Below are 20,768 nucleotides of genomic sequence, written 5' to 3'. Positions count from 1 at the left end.
CTAAAATATGCATTCTAGAGCGAAGAGGAGCTTAATTCTTGATCAGCGACAAAAAATGGAAAATTCCATCCGAATCCTGAAAAATCGAAATTTTTATATGAAAAACATATTCTGCACATATCTCCTAGTTTATGTGTCATAAAGTGAAATGGCCGTGATAACCCACAAAAAAAATCCTTCCGAATCCTGAAAAATTGAAATTTTACGAAGAACTTATTTTGCTCACCAAAATATCGAAATTTCCATCAAAATTATGAAAAACTCGTAAACTAGGCGTCCTAGAGCAAAAAGGACATTAATCCGTGATCTCTTACAAAAAATAGAAAATCCCTTAAAATCCTGAAGAAGATCTGAGAAAAACTTCATTTACTCATATCTCTTACACTAGAGAGTAAAAGACAGTGCTGCCGCTACTACTTCAATCGAAGTATTTTGCTTCATTTTCACAAAATTTACTTCGCCACTCCTTCTTCCAAAAATCTGCTTCACTTTTTGTTCCGCTTCAAATTTTTAATTTTTTCCCCATATTACCCCTATATATAATTATGGAGCTATATATAATTATGGACCGATGTGGTCCAATTTTTGCTTGGTTGTTAGAGATCGTATACTGAAACCATGTACCAAATTTCAGCTGGATCGGATGAAATTTGCTTCTCTTAGAGTCCCCGCAAGCCAAATTTGGGGGTCCGTTTATATGGGGGCTATACGTAAAAGTGGACCGATATGGCCCATTTGCAATACCATCCAACCTACATCAAAAACAACTACTTGTGCCAAGTTTCAAGTCGATAGCTTCTTTCGTTCGGAAGTTAGCGTGATTTCAACAGACGGACTACTTCAATTTTATTCAATCTACTCCACTTTTTTCCAAAATCTACTTCACTCAATTTTTCACTAGCGGCAGCACTGGTAAAAGAACATAATTCGTGAATACTTTGCTCATATCTCCTAAACTGTGCATCTTAGAGCATAAGAGAACATTATTCGTGAACATAAGTTCAATATGAACTTATGTGTATGGTATTTGAACTTTATACCCACGTTTAGTTCATAAAATATTTGAGACATTCTTAAAAACAGGAAAATTTTATTGGGCTTTGGACAATTTCGAAAATAATAATAAAATTTAACTACCAAATATTTTTTCCAATAAAAATAAGTTAAAATTAGCTTTAGTTTAACTACGGACTGTTTTTTATGGCACGAATTGCATTCACATCCAAATTCTACTCACATCTCTTAAATTTGAAATGAGAAACTTATGTTGTTCATATCCTCTGAATTACGCTTTCAGAAACGAAATGGACATTATCAGCTCCAAAATATAGAAAATTTTTGCAAATCGTGAAAAATTTGAATTTCTATTTTGCTCACATCTCCTAAAGTATGAGTTCAGGACACGGTTGCCACAGTTGATACAATTCTACTAAAAATGGTAGATTTTTAACTGTTTGGTATATTGGTAGAATCATTGCTGTTTTGCTGTTTGCTAAAATTTTGACATAATTTTCTATAGAAATAAAATTTTGAAAAAATTTTCTATAGAAATAAAATTTTGACAACATTTTCTAAAGAAACAAAATTTTGACAAAGTTTTCAATAGAAATAATATTTTGACAAAATTTTGTACAGAAATAAAATGTTAACAAAATTTTGTATAGAAATAACATTTTGACAAAATTGTCTATATAAATAAAATTTTGACAAAATTTTCAATAGAAATAAAATTTTGACAAAATTTTATATAGATAGAAAATTTTGTCAGAATAAAATTTTGACAAAATTTTCTATAGAAATAAAATTTTGACAAAATTTTCTATAGAAAGAAAATTTTGACAACATTTTCTATAGAAAGAAAATTTTGACAAACTTTTCTATAAAAATACAATTTTGGCAAAATTTTCTATTGAAAGAAAATTTTGACAACATTTTCTATAGAAAGAAAATTTTGACAAAATTTTCTATAGAAAGAAAATTTTGACAACATTTTCTATAGAAAGAAAATTTTGACAACATTTTCTATAGAAATAAAATTATTTCTATAGAAAATTTTGTCAAAATTTCCTATAGAAATAAAATGTTGACACAATTTTCTATAGAAATAAAATTTTGACAACATTTTCTACAGAAATAAAATTTTAACAACATTTTCTATAGAAATAAAATTTTAACAAAATTTTCTATAGAAATAAAATTTTGACAACATTTTCTATAGAAATAAAATTTTGACAACATTTTCTATAGAAATAAAATTTTGACAACATTTTCTATAGAAATAAAATTTTGACAACATTTTCTATAGAAATAAAATTTTGACAACATTTTTTATAGAAATACAATTTTGACAAATATTTTCTATAGAAATAAAATTTTGACAAAATTTTCCATAGAAATAAATTTTGATAAAAATTTCTATGGAAATAAAATTTTGACAACACTTTCAATGGAAATAAACTTTTGATAACATTTTCTATAGAAATAAAATTTTAACAACATTTTTTATAGAAATAAAATTTTAACAAAATTTTCTATAGAAATAAAATTTTGACAACATTTTCTATAGAAATAAAATTTTGACAACATTTTCTATAGAAATAAAATGTTGACAACATTTTTTATAGAAATACAATTTTGACAAATATTTTCTATAGAAATAAAATTTTGACAAAATTTTCCATAGAAATAAAATTTTGATAAAAATTTCTATGGAAATAAAATTTTGACAACACTTTCAATGGAAATAAACTTTTGACAACATTTTCTATAGGAATAAAATTTTAACAAAATTTTCTATAGAAATAAAATTTGACAAAATTTTCTTAGAAATAAAATTTTGACAAAATTTTCTATAGAAATAAAATTTTGACAAAATTTTCTATAGAAATAAAATTTCGATAAAATTTTCTTTAGAAATAAAATTTTGACATTTTCTATAGAATAAAATGTTTACAAAATTTTCTATAAAAATAAAATTTTGACAAAGTTTCTATAGAGATATAATTTTTACAAAAGTTTCTATAGAGATATAATTATAATAATAAAATTTTTACAAAATTTTGTACAGAAATAAAATGTTAACAAAATTTTGTATAGAAATAAAATTTTGACAAAATTGTCTATATAAATAAAATTTTGACAAAATTTTCAATAGAAATAAAATTTTGACAAAATTTTATATAGATAGAAAATTTTGTCAGAATAAAATTTTGACAAAATTTTCTATAGAAATAAAATTTTGACAAAATTTTCTATAGAAAGAAAATTTTGACAAACTTTTCTATAAAAATACAATTTTGACAAAATTTTCTATTGAAAGAAAATTTTGACAACATTTTCTATAGAAAGAAAATTTTGACAAAATTTTCTATAGAAAGAAAATTTTGACAACATTTTCTATAGAAATTTTGACAAATATTTTCTATAGAAATAAAATTTTGACAAAATTTTCCATAGAAATAAAATTTTGATAAAAATTTCTATGGAAATAAAATTTTGACAACACTTTCAATGGAAATAAACTTTTGACAACATTTTCTATAGGAATAAAATTTTAACAAAATTTTCTATAGAAATAAAATTTGACAAAATTTTCTTAGAAATAAAATTTTGACAAAATTTTCTATAGAAATAAAATTTTGACAAAATTTTCTATAGAAATAAAATTTCGATAAAATTTTCTTTAGAAATAAAATTTTGACATTTTCTATAGAATAAAATGTTTACAAAATTTTCTATAAAAATAAAATTTTGACAAAGTTTCTATAGAGATATAATTTTTACAAAAGTTTCTATAGAGATATAATTTTGGAAAAAAATTTCTATAGGAATAAAATTTTGACAAAATTTTCTATAGAAATAAAATTTTGACAAAATTTTCTATTGAAATAAAATTTTGACAAAACTTTCTATAGAAATAAAATTTTGACAACATTTTCTATAGAAATAAATTTTGACAAAAATTTCTACAGAAATACAATTTTGACAAAAATTTCTACAGAAATACAATTTTGACAAAATTTTGTAAGAAATAAAATTTTGGCAAAAAATTCTATAAAATAAAATGTTGACAAAAATTTCTATAAAATAAAATTTTGACAAAATATTAAGCTGCTGCCTTCCCAAAAAATCGAAAATTCCATCTAAATCCTGAAAAAAAATCTGATTTGGATTGATACGCTTTAGAGGTTATCTTACATACACAAAATGATTGTGTCGATTTTTTTTCAGTGTCCAATTTTGTAGTTTGTTGCAAGTGTATGAATGACTATGTGTTTTTTAATATATCATATATGGATAATATAAATACATATTGATGTATCTTATCCGATATTCGTTTTAGGACCATTTCTGCAACTGTGGGTAATCATTTAACTGTTGTACTTGTTCCATTCCCTTCCATTTACTATACATACAGAAATAAAAGTGCGTTGTTAAACTGAGTAACAGTAACTTATTTTTATTGAAAAATTACTTAGTTTTAGTTTATTTTTACATTTATTCAGGAAATTTTCCCTAGCCTAATTACATTTTCTTTATTCCAAGTATATCTCAAAAAATTAGTAAGCAAAACGTGGATATTTTCAATGGTAACAAATGGTAAGCTCAATGCTAACTAAAGCAAAAGAAAATTTGCATACACCTCGGAAAATGAGGGAAGCATCTTTTAACGTAATTATGTAAAATGTCTTACTCCAGAAGTTCAAATACACCATTTAGACCTAAAATTGTTACTTTATTTATGTTAAATGCCTTAAAGGGTGATACGGTCAAAATTTGGTCAATATAAACTTGACGTATTTCTTTCAATTTTGTATTTAAAAAACTTAAACCCCCCTCATTTTGAAGGTGTGTGTGTGTAGAATGTTGTTCCTATTTTGATTTTGGAATTCACTCTTCAGTTGTCAAAATGCCGTCCAAGCAAGAAGAGCAGCGTATCAAAATTTTTCTCGCGCATCGCGAAAATCCGAGCTACTCGCACGCAAAGCTGGCAAATCACCAAAATTTGCCAAATCAACCGTTACAAATGTAATTAAAGTGTTTGGGGAACGTTTGTCGATAGCCAGGAAGTCTGGATCGGGGGGAAATCGAAAACCGGAAGCCGCTGAGACGACAAAGAGAGTTGCCGGTAGTTTCAAGCGAAATCCTAACCTCTCTCTCCGAAATGCCGCAAATAAGCTTGGTGTATCGTCTACAACCGTGCATCGAGCCAAAAAACGAGCCGCACTATCGACTTACAAGAAGGTAGTGACTCCAAATCGCGATGATAAACAAAATACGACGGCCAAAGCGCGATCCCGGAGGCTGTACACGACGATGCTGACGAAGTTTAACTGCGTGGTAATGGACGACGAAACCTACGTCAAAGCCGACTACAAGCAGCTTCCGGGACAGGAGTTTTATACGGGAAAAGGAAGGGGAAAGGTAGCAGATATTTTCAAGCACATAAAACTGTCAAAGTTCGCAAAGAAATATCTGGTTTGGCAAGCCATCTGTACCTGTGGCTTGAAAAGCAGCATTTTCATAGCTTCCGGGACTGTCAACCAAGAAATTTACGTGAAAGAGTGTTTGAATAAACGTCTGCTGCCTTTCCTGAAGAAACACGGTTGTTCCGTACTGTTTTGGCCGGATTTGGCATCTTGCCATTACGGTAAAAAGGCCATGGAATGGTACGCCGCCAACAACGTGCAGGTGGTTCCCAAGGACAAGAACCCTCCCAACACGCCAGAGCTCCGCCCAATTGAGAAATACTGGGCTATTGTCAAGCGGAACCTAAAAAAGACCAAAAAAACTGCTAAGGACGAGCAGCAGTTCAAGGCAAACTGGCTTTCTGCGGCGAAGAAGGTGGACAAGGTGGCTGTACAAAATCTGATGGCAGGTGTCAAGCGTGAGGCCCGGCAATTCGGATTTGGAAAAGCGAAAGCCTAATTGAATATTTTTCCTGAATTTTATACTAATTGAACTTGAAAAAGAAATTTAATTTGATTTTTTAAATAAACGATTTCACCGATTTACTCGCGTTTTCCCTTGACCAAATTTTGACCGTATCACCCTTTAGGGTAGACACAATGTCAAAAGGCGGGATTTCAAGCGAAATGCTGAAATATAAGTTATGGATCGCTAGACGGGGCCCCATGTCCTCTGCGACTTTTATCGTTAATGTCGATTAGTCCATTTTGATCACTATCAAAAGTCGATTAATCGGTTTTGCTCAACATCAAAGTTCTATATTAATCTATTGGCGCCTTATATGTGTAAACATACTTCCACCGTGGAACTTTTTTTTTGTCATTTAATAAGGAAGCTTTTAGTAAAACACACCTTAAGGCAACAAAAATGGGCAAAATAAAAAGAAAACTTATTTGAAACTATTCAAGAGGCTTTGCAACATATGCTGAATTTTACCGTATAAATATTTCTTGCTTAGTTCCCTTGCTTCTGTGTCGTTAACATTGAAAATTTAATCAGCTGGTAAAAAAATTGGGGCATTAGAGGGTTAATATTAACCACATACTTGGAAATCAGACCTAAAACGTATAGCTTATCTTTACAACAATGCATCGTAAAACATTTATTTCAATGTTATCGGGGTTTGTTTTGGGATACATAGAAGATATCTACATGAAATGTCAAAAAATTGACAATTTTTAAAAACGTGTCTTATAGTTTAATGCTGGGCGTTTTTGACTGCATTATAGAAAGCAATAAAGTATCTTCAGATAACCGCTATAATTATAAGTTTGTTCACTTTAAATTAAATATCACTCTTTCCTTCAAGAATATATATTATATGATTGTATTATTTTATCTCCATTAATTCTTATTGGATTATAAAGATATCACCTTCGCAAAAGACCATTGACTTTCAAATCTAAAGGTATGTGTGAAGATCTATTCAAAATATATGAATAGTGTTTATCAGACAGTTCTTCAGGATTTTTAGTGAAACAGATATTAAAGGACTACAAAATTTTACTTCTATGTAAAAATTTTATTTCTATAGAAAATCTTGTCAAAGTTTTATTTCTATAGAAAATTTTGTCAAACTTTTATTTCAATAGAAAATTTTGCCAAACTTTTATTTCAATAGAAAGTTTTGTCAACATTTTTTTTCTATAGAACATTTTGCCAAAATTTTATTTCCATAGAAAATTTTGTCAAAATTTTATTTCTATAGAGAATATTGTAAAAATTTTGTTTTTATAGAAAAACTTGTCAAAATTTTATTTCTATAGAAAATTATGTCAAAAATTTGTTTCTTAGAAAATTTTGTCAGAATTTCAAATTTTGTCAAAATTTTATTTTTATAGAAAAAATTGTCAAAACTTTATTTCTATAGCAAATTTTGTCAAAACTTTATTTCTATAGAAAATTTGGGAGCCACCGTGGTGCAATGGTTAGTATGCCCGCCTGTTTCGGTCCTGTTTCGACCGAACACCAAAAAGTTTTTCAGCGGTGGATTATCCCACCTCAGTAATGCTGGTTACATATCTGAGGGTTTCAAAACTTCTCTAAGTGGTTTTACTGCAATGTGGAACGCCGTTCGGACTGGGCTATAAAAAGAAGGACCCTTGTCATTGAGCCTAACATGGAATCGGGCAGCACTCAGTGATAAGAGAGAAGTTCACCAATGTGGTATCACAATGGACTGAATAGTCTAAGTGAGCCTGATATATCAGGCTGCCACCTAACCTAACCTCTATAGAAAATGTTGTCAAAACTTTATTTCTATAGAAAATTTTGTCAAAATTTTATTTCTATAGAAAATGTTGCCAAAATTTTATTTCTATAGAATTTTTTTTATAGAAAATTTTGTCAAAATTTTATTTCTATAGAAAATTATGTCAAAATTTATTTTTAAAGAAAATTTTGTCAAAATTTTATTTCTATAGAAAATTTTATCAAACTTTTATTTCTATAGAAATTTTATTTCTGTAGAAAATTTTGTCAAAATTTTATTTCTATAGAAAATTTTGTCCAAATTTTATTTCTAAATATAAAAAATTTTGTCCAAATTTTATTTCTAAATATAAAAAATTTTGTCAAAAATTTATTTCTATAGAAAATTTTATCAAAATTTTATTTCGATAGAAAATTTTGTCAAAATATTATTTCTATAGAAAATTTTGTCAAAATTTTATTTCTATAGAAAATTTTGTCAAAATTTTATTTCTATAGAAAATTTTGTAAAAATTTTATTTCTATAGAAAATTTTGTCAAAATTTTATTTCTATAGAAAATTTTGTCAAAACTTTATTTCTATAGAAAATTTGGGAGCCACCGTGGTGCAATGGTTAGTATGCCCGCCTTGCATACACAAGGTCATGGGTTCAATTCCTGTTTCGACCGAACACCAAAAAGTTTTTCAGAGGTGGATTATCCCACCTCAGTAATGCTGATGACATTTCTGAGGGTTTCAAAACTTCTCTAAGTGGTTTTACTGCAATGTGGAACGCCGTTCGGACTGGGCTATAAAAAGAAGGACCCTTGTCATTGAGCTTAACATGGAATCGGGCAGCACTCAGTGATAAGAGAGAAGTTCACCAATGTGGTATCACAATGGACTGAATAGTCTAAGTGGCTTGATACATCAGGCTGTAACCTAACCTAACCTAACGTCTATAGAAAATTTTGTCAAAACTTTATTTCTATAGAAAATTTTGTCAAAATTTTATTTCTATAGAAAATGTTGCCAAAATTTTATTTCTATAGAAAATTTTTATAGAAAATTTTGTCAAAATTTTATTTCTATGGAAAATTATGTCAAAATTTATTTTTATAGAAAATTTTGTCAAAATGTTATTTCTATAGAAAATTTTATCAAAATTTTATTTCTATAGAAATTTTATTTCTGTGGAAAATTTTGTCAAAATTTTATTTCTATAGAAAATTTTGTCCAAATTTTATTTCTATAAAAAATTTTGTCCAAATTTTAGTTCTATAGCAAATTTTGTCAAAAATTTATTTCTATAGAAAATTTTATCAAAATTTTATTTCGATAGAAAATTTTGTCAAAATATTATTTCTATAGAAAATTTTGTCAAAATTTTATTTCTATAGAAAATTTTGTCAAAATTTTATTTCTATAAAAAAATTTTGTCAAAATTTTATTTCTATAGAAAATTTTGTCAAAATTTTATTTCTATAGAAAATTTTGCCAAAATTTTATTTCTATAGAAAATTTTGTCAAAATTTTATTTTTATAGAAAATTTTGTCAAAATTTTATTTCTATAGAAAATTTTGTCAAAATTTTATTTCTATAGAAAATTTTGTTAAAATTTTATTTCTATAGAAAATTTTGTCAAAATTTATTGCATCAAAGCTTTCACTATTTATTGTGTAAGTCAGCACACTATCCACTGGGCCATATTATACTGTTATACTTATCAACACACAAATATGGCTATGGTTAGCAGCATACAAGTCACGCATACAGCTTGGTAGCTGTTTGCACCCACCATTGAATTTAAAGAAGCTTCATTTAGGGAAAACAAACGCACGTTTCGATATCTTCACGTATCAAATATCTTCAGTTTCATTTATAATTTAAGCATGAATTTTCTCACATACGAATTACGCTTTCAAATTATTGAATTTTTGGTATTTAATACAAAACATCATGATATGTCTTAATTGCGGCGTAATGCCATTCATTCTTCATAATAGAACAGAAGGAGCAAAATGGACTGCGGTTTTACAATAAAAATGTTTTTATTTACGGCAAAAAAAACAATTGCGTAACAATTTTTTTTTTTTGGGGACCAAAGTTTAACCTTTTCGCATACACAGAAAAAAATCGTAACAAAAGGACAATGTCTGACTCCCGTTTCCAATCGCCTTTTTTAGCTCACACTTTCACTGCAATGCGAAAATCCTTTCGAACTCAGCTATAAAAAGGAGGTTCCTTGTCTTAACATGATTGAATTGGGCGAGGAAACTTATCCAGCGCCAGTCATTACATTTTGAAATTGACCGTTCTTGTGCTTTATGACGAATATACATATAATGAAAAATGGATTTTCTATGAGCAAAAACCATTACTTTTGTAAGTTTTAAAAAGTTTAAAGTTCATTAACCTGGCAATGTGATGTCGAAAATGTACAAACTCCTTTCGAGCATTTCAAGCACCAATGCTAGTCATTCAACTGCTAGTAGTGGACGGTTTGCTTAAATCATGGACAATTGTAAAACAATAAGATCATTGAAAACGGCAAAAACGGCTTTTTGTAAATATCATATATGCAACTACAATAACCTTCAACTAGATGTTTAAATTTGGTTCACATCAGACGAGTTCACCATGTATGAAATGGAAAATGTATAATAAATTGAAATTGAAAATGTTAGACGGAATGGAAACAGTTCACATCATAGCCACTCAGTAATCGAAATTTTAAATATATTTAGATGTTCTAGCGATAATTATATCCTAAACAAGTTGGTGGAAATTATTAGGTTTTGGTTAAGATTTTCCAAAAATGAACCAAAATTTTTATACACTCCACCATAAGATGTGGGGTAAATTTGTCATTCCGTTGGTTACACAACGAAATATTGGTCTCAGACCCCATAAAGTATATATATTTTGGTTCATCGTAAAATTCTGAGTCGACCCAGCGATGTCCGTCCGTCTGTTGAAACACGCTATCTACCGAGCGAAACAAGCTATTGACCTGAAACTTGCCACAAATACTTGTTATCGATGGTATTACAAATGGGGATATATCGAACAGTTTCATATAGACCGACAATCAGAAATGTGGTAATCATTATACGCGAACGAAACAAGCTACACAGAGAATACAGATTGGTTGTGACAATCGAATTTATTGCCAACCTCCTTTTGGCAGTTGTAGCAACTACCAGTTGGCAATTGTGCCACCCGTCTGATTCGATCGACACAACCAATATCTCATATGGTGTTGGTTGGGTCTGCCGACAATATTGGTTGTTGCTACCTTCATCATTCGATTGTGCTGCCCGACCTTAATAGTGCTCGTTACCAAATTAAAAACCAATTTTGTCCCAGTTAATATTATATTTTAGTTTATTAAAATAGTACACTTAGTTTAAATATATTTATTTTAGAATATAAGTAAATATAAACACATACTATTATATAATATTTTACATCTGTTAAAATCTAAATTAAAATTGTTATTGAAATTGTATAAGAAATTGTACCATATATACCACCCAGCATAGATAGGAGTCATCAACATCTGCGCAGATAATTTTTCTAAAATAAGAAAAAAAAACATAGTATATATACATTGAAGAAAAACTTTAAACTGGAATAAAATGGTCAAATATTAGACCATTTTTATGCCACCCCAGCAAAAAAATGGAGCACTATTTCAGCAGAATTGTAAGGGAGAGAAGCAGTACCAACTGCTTACAAAACAACTGAATCAGCGCTGATTTTTGTGGGCGATGTCCCGATTTAGAGCAGCTTCTACATAGCGCTGATATAATTGCTCATTTTAATAGAAATATTGGTCAGAAGTGATATAAAATATTGAGTATAGCATTGATGGCGCGAAGGAAAATAGCACTACCTTTCATTCATCTATACTGCATGAATTGGTTGTAATAACGTAAACGAATGATCATAAACTACTTTGATTACTCGTTTACGTTATTGCCACCGATTCATGCAGTGTGGATGCACTGCCTACTTTATTGTATGCCAAAAAGCGCAACTAAACTCTTACTGCTGAAGTATTTTTTGCTGGGACATAAGTAAATTAATCGTAATCTGAAATATGTGTGATATACATAAATGGGAACCAAACTTTCCATTCATGATTAACAGAATCTTCCCAAAGGAATAAATGGAATAAACATGTCAGAAACGATTCTTCGTGTAGCCAGATTTTATTGAGAATAAAAGTATTTATACTCTGACCAAAACTGGTGTATTGCATTAAAATAGACAAATACATAAAAACAAATTAAACCTACCCAATTTGCTTCCACTGTTAACTCCTTGCAAGTTCTTCTATACGTTCATTAGGGCGAATTTTTCATTAGGTCCTCATAAAATTAGATACTGAAGTTCACTTTTGAGTTCTTCGCCGGATCCATGAAATTTTGTGTATTACATTAAATTAATCCATTTGACATAATATAAGCAAATTCCTGGGATTATCAGTAATACTTTTTAATGAGATCCATAGTAAATGCCGAAAAAATAAGTCCGGGCAGAAAATTCGTCATTATATTTTTATGTATTTTCTCGACTTAAGAAATTTTAATATTGACATTTGAAAATATTCAATTTACATTCGGCTGTGGCAACCATATGTAAATTATAATTACTAAATTACAGCCATGAAATTCTATTAAGGAAGGTTGTACCAACCAATTTCATGCAAACAATTTCAAAATAGATACATTTGGTTGCTACAACTATTTATCGTAAAACACGAAGGAAAATCTGTTATAACAGTTGTCGAATGGTTGAGTCGATGAAAATATAGTTGAAAATAGAGAGAGTAGGTAGACACAAACGACTTATTGTTCCAAATATGGAATTTAAATTATTACAACCGATCTCCACCCATTCTATTCTCTGTGTGTATCGACCTGAAACCACGGCTGAAACAGTTAGCAGAATTCTACCAAAAATTGTGAATTTTTTACTGCTTGATAGAAATAACATTTACCAAAAAATTTCTATAGAAATAAAATGTTGACAAAATTTTCTATAGAAATAGTTTCATATAGACCGACAATCAGAAATGTGGTAATCATTATACGCGAACGAAACAAGCTATCGACCTGAAACCACGGCTGAAACAGTTAGCAGAATTCTACCAAAAATTGTGAATTTTTTACTGCTTGATAGAAATAACATTTGACAAAAAATTTCTATAAAAATAAAATGTTGACAAAATTTTCTATAGAAATAAAATTTTGAAAAAAATTTCTATAGAAATAAAATTTTAACAAAATTTTCTATAGAAATAACATTTTGACAAAATATTCTATAGAAATGAAATGTTGACAAAATTTTCTATAGAAATAAAATTTTAAGAAAATTTTCTATAGAAATAAAATTTTGACAAAATATTCTATAGAAATAAAATTTTGACAAAATTTTATTTTTACGAAGAAAAGTTAATGTAGACGTTTCGTAAATTCGTAAAATGTTCTTCGTTAAATTTACGAAAATGAATGAAAATTTCGTTGTTTTAATGAAGAATTCTTCGTAAAATTAACGACGGGAAATTTTTCGGTGCAGGAATAACATTTTGACAAAAATTTCTCTAGAAATAATATTTTGACAAAACTTTCTCTAGGAATAATATTTTGACAAAATTATCTCTAGAAATAAAATGTTGACAAAATTTGGCCCTCTAATAAGCATGCGAAAATTTTTTCATATCGGTTCATAATTATAGATAGACTCCTCTATATAAAACGATCAAGAACTAAAGTACTTTTATAGGTATTTATTCTGCCTTTTTGATCTAATATGGCCTAGCATACAAGACAATATTAAGAAGACAATGTTAAGAAGCTTTAATATACTGATTGTGAATGACAATCTATAGTAGAACTTTGTACATAATCCATGGAGGAGGGCACATAAGATTCGGCCTGGCTGAACTATCGGTCGTATTTACTTGTTTTGAACTTGTAAGACTCTTGTTATTTAATATAGGTTTCAAGTGATATTATATAGTATGACAAATATGGTACATCAGTGTGAACTCGACAACACTTCTTATCAGCTACCCTGTGCATCGCCTTTCATACTTTATTATGGTGCAGTTGGTGATACTTCGTGTGAAATATCCATTCGATCTGATTCATATGCAATTTCGTCTACTAAACGGAATTAAGCTCTTGGCTAAGTGCCATCATAACCTAGATTACTGTTGCAGATCTTCATTGACCATTCGCTCATGGAAAAAGTCTGTTATATTTTTGTGTGTTTGCATATTCCTTCTCAATATCTCTAAAAAACTCAAAAATGCAATCAGAAAACATTTTTTTGCTACTATGTCTTAATTTTAGAAATATTAATTTTTTTACCAAATACTAGACGTATTCTTAATATATTGCTTTTAGTGTGTTTTTGTTTTAGCCAAACTAAAACATGCTTTTGCATAATCGAGTTCCAAAAAAATAGCACAGAATGTTTGCTGAAATAGCAAAAAGTTACAGCTTTTCCAGCAGACTTTCAGCTGTTGTAATAGAATTTTTGGCTATATGTACTAACACATTTCTTTGGGTGTATTTCTAATGTTGAACACTATTTTTCCATTTTTCCTTTTTTGATAGTTTTTGTTGTTTTCGTTGTGCGCCACATTATGACATAATACCAAAAAACCAACATTTATTAGTATATCCAAACTGAATGAACAAAAAGAGGTTCCATTTAATAGTTACTGTGGTTGCATCTTTTTCTTTGTTGGTAGACACAATATCGTTTGTCGGCCAAAATGCAAGAAAAATTTTAGGCTTTTGGTTGGGTTACCACTAATGTTAAATTGGCAGAAAAACACATAAATACCGTAAACAGGATTCTCTTAAATTTAAGGGTAAATTCAAAGTTTTAAAACACGACCGCCATGATTTTCTAAGATGGCTATTTAAAATGCTCCACTAAATATCCGGAGAACTGAGAAAATTTTCTCAAAATTTTATTTCTATAGAAAATGTTCTCAAACTTTTATTTATATAGAAAATTTTGTCAAAATTTTATTTCTATAGAAAATTTTGTCAATATTTGATGTCTATAAAAATTTTTCGTAAAATTTTATTTCCATAGAAAATTTTGTCAAAATTTTATTTCTATAGAAAATTTTCTTAATATTTTATTTCTATAAAAAATTTTCTCATAATTTTATTTCTATAGAAAATTTTCTCATAATTTTATTTCTATAAAAATTTTGTCAAAATTTTATTTCTATAGAAATTTTTGTCAAAAATTTATTTCTATAGAAAATTTTGTCAAAATTTTTATTTCTACAGAAAATTTTGCCAATATTTTTAATTTTATAGAAAATTTTCTCAAAATTGTATTTCTATAGAACTTTTGTCAAAATTTTATTTCTATAGAAAATTTTGTCAAAATTTTATTTCTATAGAAAATTTTGTCAAAATTGTATTTCTATAGAAAATTTTGTCAAAATTTTATTTCTATAGAAAATTTTGTCAAAATTTTTATTTCTACAGAAAATTTTGTCAATATTTTTAATTTTATAGAAAATTTTCTCAACATTTTTTTTCTATAGAACTTTTGTCAAAATTTTATTTCTATAGAAAATTTTGTCAAAATTTTATTTCTATAGAAAATTTTGTCAAAATTGTATTTCTATAGAATATTTTGTCAAAATTTTATTTCTATAGAAAATTTTCTTAACATTTTATTTCTACACCCTCAAAAAAATCGCTTCTGTAGCATATGCCGCAAACACATTTTGCTTCAAGCATATATATTTTCAGGATTGGTCCAAACAATATATTGTTTGTATTGTTATAAGATATTATGTTTCACCTCAGGCATACACTGGTAGAAAAAAATTTTAATGAAATTTTCTTTGAGTTTATATATATTTTTGTGGGGCCAATTTGTTACTTCCATTATTTTACTTGCAGCATACTCTTTAGGTCTCTCTTTCTAAACACATATATGTTTATAGGCTATTTCTAAATTAATATATGTTTGCATCCAAGCATATTATATTTACAAACATTTTATGTCCCAAACATAATATGTTCTAACATATTAACATATATGTCCCAAACATGTTATGCTAGTTTATGAACATTATATGCTTGCACTTAAAAATATTGTGTTAAAAATTTTGAGTTTCTTTGCTATAGAAAATTTTGATAAAATTTTGTGTCTATAGAAAATTAAAAAAAAAACTTTATGTCTATAGAAAATTGTGCCAAATTTTTTTTATATAGAAAATTTTGTCAAAATTTTATTTCTATAGAAAACTTTGTCAAAATTTTATTTTTATAGAAAACTTTGTCAAACTTTTATTTCTATAGAAAATTTTGTCAACATTTTATTTCTATATAAAATTTTGTAAAAATTTTATTTCTATATAAAATTTTGTAAAATTTTATTTCTATAGAAACTTTGTGAAGTACCTCTTAGTTCAAGAGGAATATTTAGCAAAATCTACAAAAAAATCAAGAATTCTTCCAATCTACCAGACATAAAATAATCTACTATATTTGGTGGAATTCTATCAACTGTGGCAACCATGGTACTGGGACTCCCAGAGAGAATAAAAATACAAGAGGACGAAACTGTGAAGCGAAACTGCGTCAGTAGGTGGCAGTCATGAGGAAAATTTCTCTAATATCATGCAGTGTTTGTCGGCGCTTCTCTCAAATATCATACAGTTTGCGTCGGCGTGGCCCAGTTCAGTTCTCTGCCGGCTTTACGAAACGTAAGGAAAATAGGAGTTAGAACCTACTTTGTAATAACAAATTTTCTTTTATATAAATCTTTTCATTCTATTAAATTTTTTGGCAGACAATTTGAAATTATAACTGCCGATGCCTTTATAAACAATTTATCAAAACAGCGCTTCAACCTCAACGTCGGTAATACCAAAGCTGAAGGCATTGTGTGACATCTATACGGTTGACATTTGTTGTTTTCATAGAAGAGAAATTTTCGTCCTCTTGTGTTTTTATTATCTTTGGGAATCCAACAAGAATATTCTAAGAAGATATTACCGAAAAATGAAAAGGGATCAACAGAACTGTTAGTGTCAAAAAAACGAGCGGATTGTACTCGCAAATCTCGATATAAAGTTTTGAAATTCAAATAAGCGATTTTGCAAGAAGTATGAGTAGCTCCATCACTTCTGGGAATTAGCATTTCAAATTTCTTGTAGAAAATGGGTTTCGTTGAAGTTTTGGGCTTTATGAACCCATTATGATGGTTTTATGGCCGTATCTAAACAAAATATCGATCCTAAATCAAACTATATAAATATCGCCTAATATAATATCCCACCCACCTACCATAGGTGATCTAACTTTGGTTGTGTATCTGCAAGTTACATATCTATTGGACCTCATTAGATTATTCTCCTAGCAACACCGATGAATGAAGACATAATAACTTGATTTAATTTCATTTTGGCAACTCTAGTCATTCTGGAAATCTTCCAAACCTCAAACAATGGCAAACGCATAATTTGCTCTTCTTGGGATTCGGTTGGTACGCATAATTATCATAGATTGTGGTGAGACTGAGGTGAGGTAGTTGCAGTTATTGCAGAATACTGATGATTTTAAATGCAGCTGTGGGTTGCTTAATCAAAGTTTGGACAACGATTTCTTAGAGATTAACGTGAGCACTTTTTTTAAAATCTTTTTTTTTCGTTGACTTCGCTACCAGCGATGTCGCACTAATGTTACGTTTTTATCTTTACGTTGCTCATCACCTGTAGTACAACCAATACAAATGAATTAACAATTGAACAGAGGCATTGGTGGTCATACATTCATGATAAGCCTATAAATGAAAGAGAATAGTTAGTTTTTCAAAAATATTTTTATTTTTCAATATAATCTCCTGAAACTTGAATACACTTAGTCCAACGCTTTTCTAGCAATTCTATCCCTTGATGAAAATAGTTTTCCCCAAGGTCTTCAAAATAGTGGTTTACAGATGTAATTGCATCTTCATTTGAGGTAAAACGCTTACCAGCAAGGATTTTTTTTTTTTGATTTGGGAACAAGTAAAAGTCACTGGGAGCTAAATCAGGAGAATAAGGTGGGTGGTAAAGCAACTCGTACTTTAATTCGTTGATTGTAGCCATTGTTAAAACACTCTTGTGCGCTGGTGCGTTGTCTTGATGAAAAATTATCATTTTCCTCGTGCTCATTGTAAGTAGTTGCTCCTTTTAGCCGACTATGTGCTTCGGGTTTAGACTGCAGGCGATCTTTACACCTCCCTATCGAGGGATCCTGTTTCGAACTAACACTACACCCTCAAAAAAAAAATCGCTTCTGTAACATATACGCCAAACACATTTTGCTTCAAGCATATATATTTTCAGGATTGGTCCAAACAAAATATTGTTTGTATTGTTCAAACATATTATGTTTCACTTTACGACATACACTGGTAGAAAAAAATTTTAATAATTTTTTCTTTGTGTGGATATATTTTTAAGGCGCCAATTGGTTACTTCCATTATTTTACTTGCAGCATACTCTCTAGGTCTCTCTTTCTAAATACATATATGTTTATGGGCTATTTCTAAATTAATATATGTTTGCATCTAAGCATATTATATTTACAAAAATTTTATGTTCCAAACATAATATGTTCTAACATATTGACATATATGTCCCAAACATGTTATGCTAGTTTATGAACATTACATGCTTGCACTTAAAAACATTGTGTTAAAACATTTGAGTTCCAAACATATAATTTTTACACCCAAACATATGAAAAACAGTCTTTTTCGTCCGTGTACATTGACATCAAAAACACAACGGGAATTACCCGCCTTTAGCTGGGGTAAGACTCACAGGGCCAGGTTATGTCACAGAAAATTTTGTTTTTGAGAACAGAGTGGAGAGAAGGCAAACCTATGGTTTAAGGGGGAATAAAGGGCCTAGGAGTCGACAGTAGTCGAATGGGAGTTCGCCCAGGACGTCGATTAATTTATAGATATTCTCGGCGGGGGGAGCCTGTGTTTGATGCAGGTAACTGGGGCTTGTGATGAAGGACAGTGTTGCGTTTGCTCGGAAGGGAAGCATATCGCTTCCCTTGCGGCCGAACGGTGTGTCATAGATAGTAGACAGCCGTTGTGTCGCCGATAACAAAAATTGAATATTAGACTCCGCCGAAAGAATTGATCGGCTTTATACTCTGGTCCGTGTTTTTAAAACCAAGACAAACCGCCTTTAGGAACCGAAAAGCACGTTTTTTTAATCACTCTAATTGTTTCACAGTAGCTTTTGTAAAGTATTCGCCAATGCGGTACTTACATACATGCTCGATTAGTACTGTGTGATATACTTACACTTATCAAATTTGAATTATTCTTCATAGTTTTAACTCCACTGTACTTTGACCACGATTGAATCTTGGATGTGGCAATGTACAACCATAAATATGAACATATGGACAAATGTTATGGAACGAGACAGACGACCACACAAAAATGTCGTATACTAACAGTTACATTGATGTGATTTGAACTAAACCGAAGATGCAACAAAGATGCAAAAAGTGAAAGGATTTTTGTTTGCAGCTACATCTTAAGGTTACAGCCGCCACAAAAGTCAAAAGAATTGCAAATGTGCAACTAAAACAAGTTTTAGCTTTTATTTTATTATTGGCCAAAATATTGCTATAATTGTCACTATTTTATATTTATAGATTTATGTATTTAATTAACCAGTTTCATTTGATGAAAATATTTGGATTACAAGATGTTAATACGAGAAATGCAAACTCGTCACTATTTTCTAGCATTTTAAGTGGGAACTGTTTCCAAAACTTATCATCACTAGAGAGACTACAAAAAAGAATAAAAGACACGAATTCAATTCGATACCAAATTCACATCTGTCAAATTAGAAAATGACAGCTTAATGATATTTCTTTTTTTTGCCAGTTCATTATAGTAGTCATAAATCATCAAAAGCATTTGCGTTCCACCTTGTCCCCATAATAAATACAAGTAAAATCGGTCTGCGACGCACTTATTAGTTCCCCATAAGAACTACCCATTAACATCTATTCGCTTACCGACAGCCGTCATTGTTGTGTTTACACATTAGGCTTACAAAAAACAAATTTCAATGAATTGTATGTTGTTATTGGTTTCAATGTATCAACGACCTACTAACCACTCTAACAAAAACTCAATAAAAAAATATGAGTTTATAAGACCTACTTTCAACAGCTATCATAACCTAACATAATATTAAGTCGAGCGATACCTGAAATTTGAAATCGTGGAACTCCCCTCAAATTAATAGAAAAACTAACTCATAGAAAAAAACAAAAACACAGTAAGTGGTTAACACCAGATGAAAAATATGAAATGAAAAGTAATTATGCATAAAAAATTTCCATTACGAACAAGGAGATGAACCATGCTGAGACTATAATAAGAATAACAATGTGAAATTAAATTATATATGCACAGTGGTTAAGGGAAAGGAAACAACACATCCTAAATAAGCATTAACATGACATATACATACTGGCATTTTTGTCAGAGTATATAGGGATTAGTCAACCCTAGTTTTGCAATCAGCCAACTGACAACTCTATCGTAAGTCTTGACCTTTTTGAGGTTGTACGTGTGGAACGTTTAGACATCACGGTTGTCACAGTTGGTAGAATTCTACCAAAAATGGTAGGTTTTTCAATGTTTGGTAGATTGTTAGAATTCCTGATGATTTGGTAAATTTTGCAAAATATCTCTCTCCAACTAAAAGGTACTTCACACATTTTTATATCTTTATTTTCCTATAGAAATAAAATTTTGACAAAATTTTCTATAACAATAAAATTTTGATAAAATTTTCTAAAGATATAAAAAAATTTTCTAAAGATATGACAAAATTTTCTATAGAAATAAAATTTTGACAAAATTTTCTATAGAAATAAAATTTTGACAACATTTTCTATAGAAATAAAATTTTGACAAAATTTTCTATAGAAATAAAATTTTGACAAAATTTTCTATAGATCTACAAATTTTGACAAATTTTTCAATAGAAATAAAATTTTTACCTAATTTTCGATAAA

At 29.1% G+C, this 20,768-nt stretch overlaps 1 protein-coding gene across 1 annotated transcript in view; it reads right to left on the bottom strand.

Annotated features, from left to right (window-relative positions):
- LOC142220874 (V-type proton ATPase catalytic subunit A) overlaps nt 1-20,768 on the bottom strand; it is a 108,369-nt gene that overhangs the window by 58,987 nt on the left and 28,614 nt on the right. The window lies entirely within an intron of this gene.

The sequence above is a fragment of the Haematobia irritans genome, chromosome 1, assembly GCF_050003625.1.
Source record: "Haematobia irritans isolate KBUSLIRL chromosome 1, ASM5000362v1, whole genome shotgun sequence".
Classification (NCBI taxonomy): Eukaryota; Metazoa; Arthropoda; class Insecta; order Diptera; family Muscidae; genus Haematobia; species Haematobia irritans.
The sequence above is the reverse complement of the archived record's forward strand: the minus strand, read 5'-3'. Positions and strand labels throughout refer to the sequence as shown.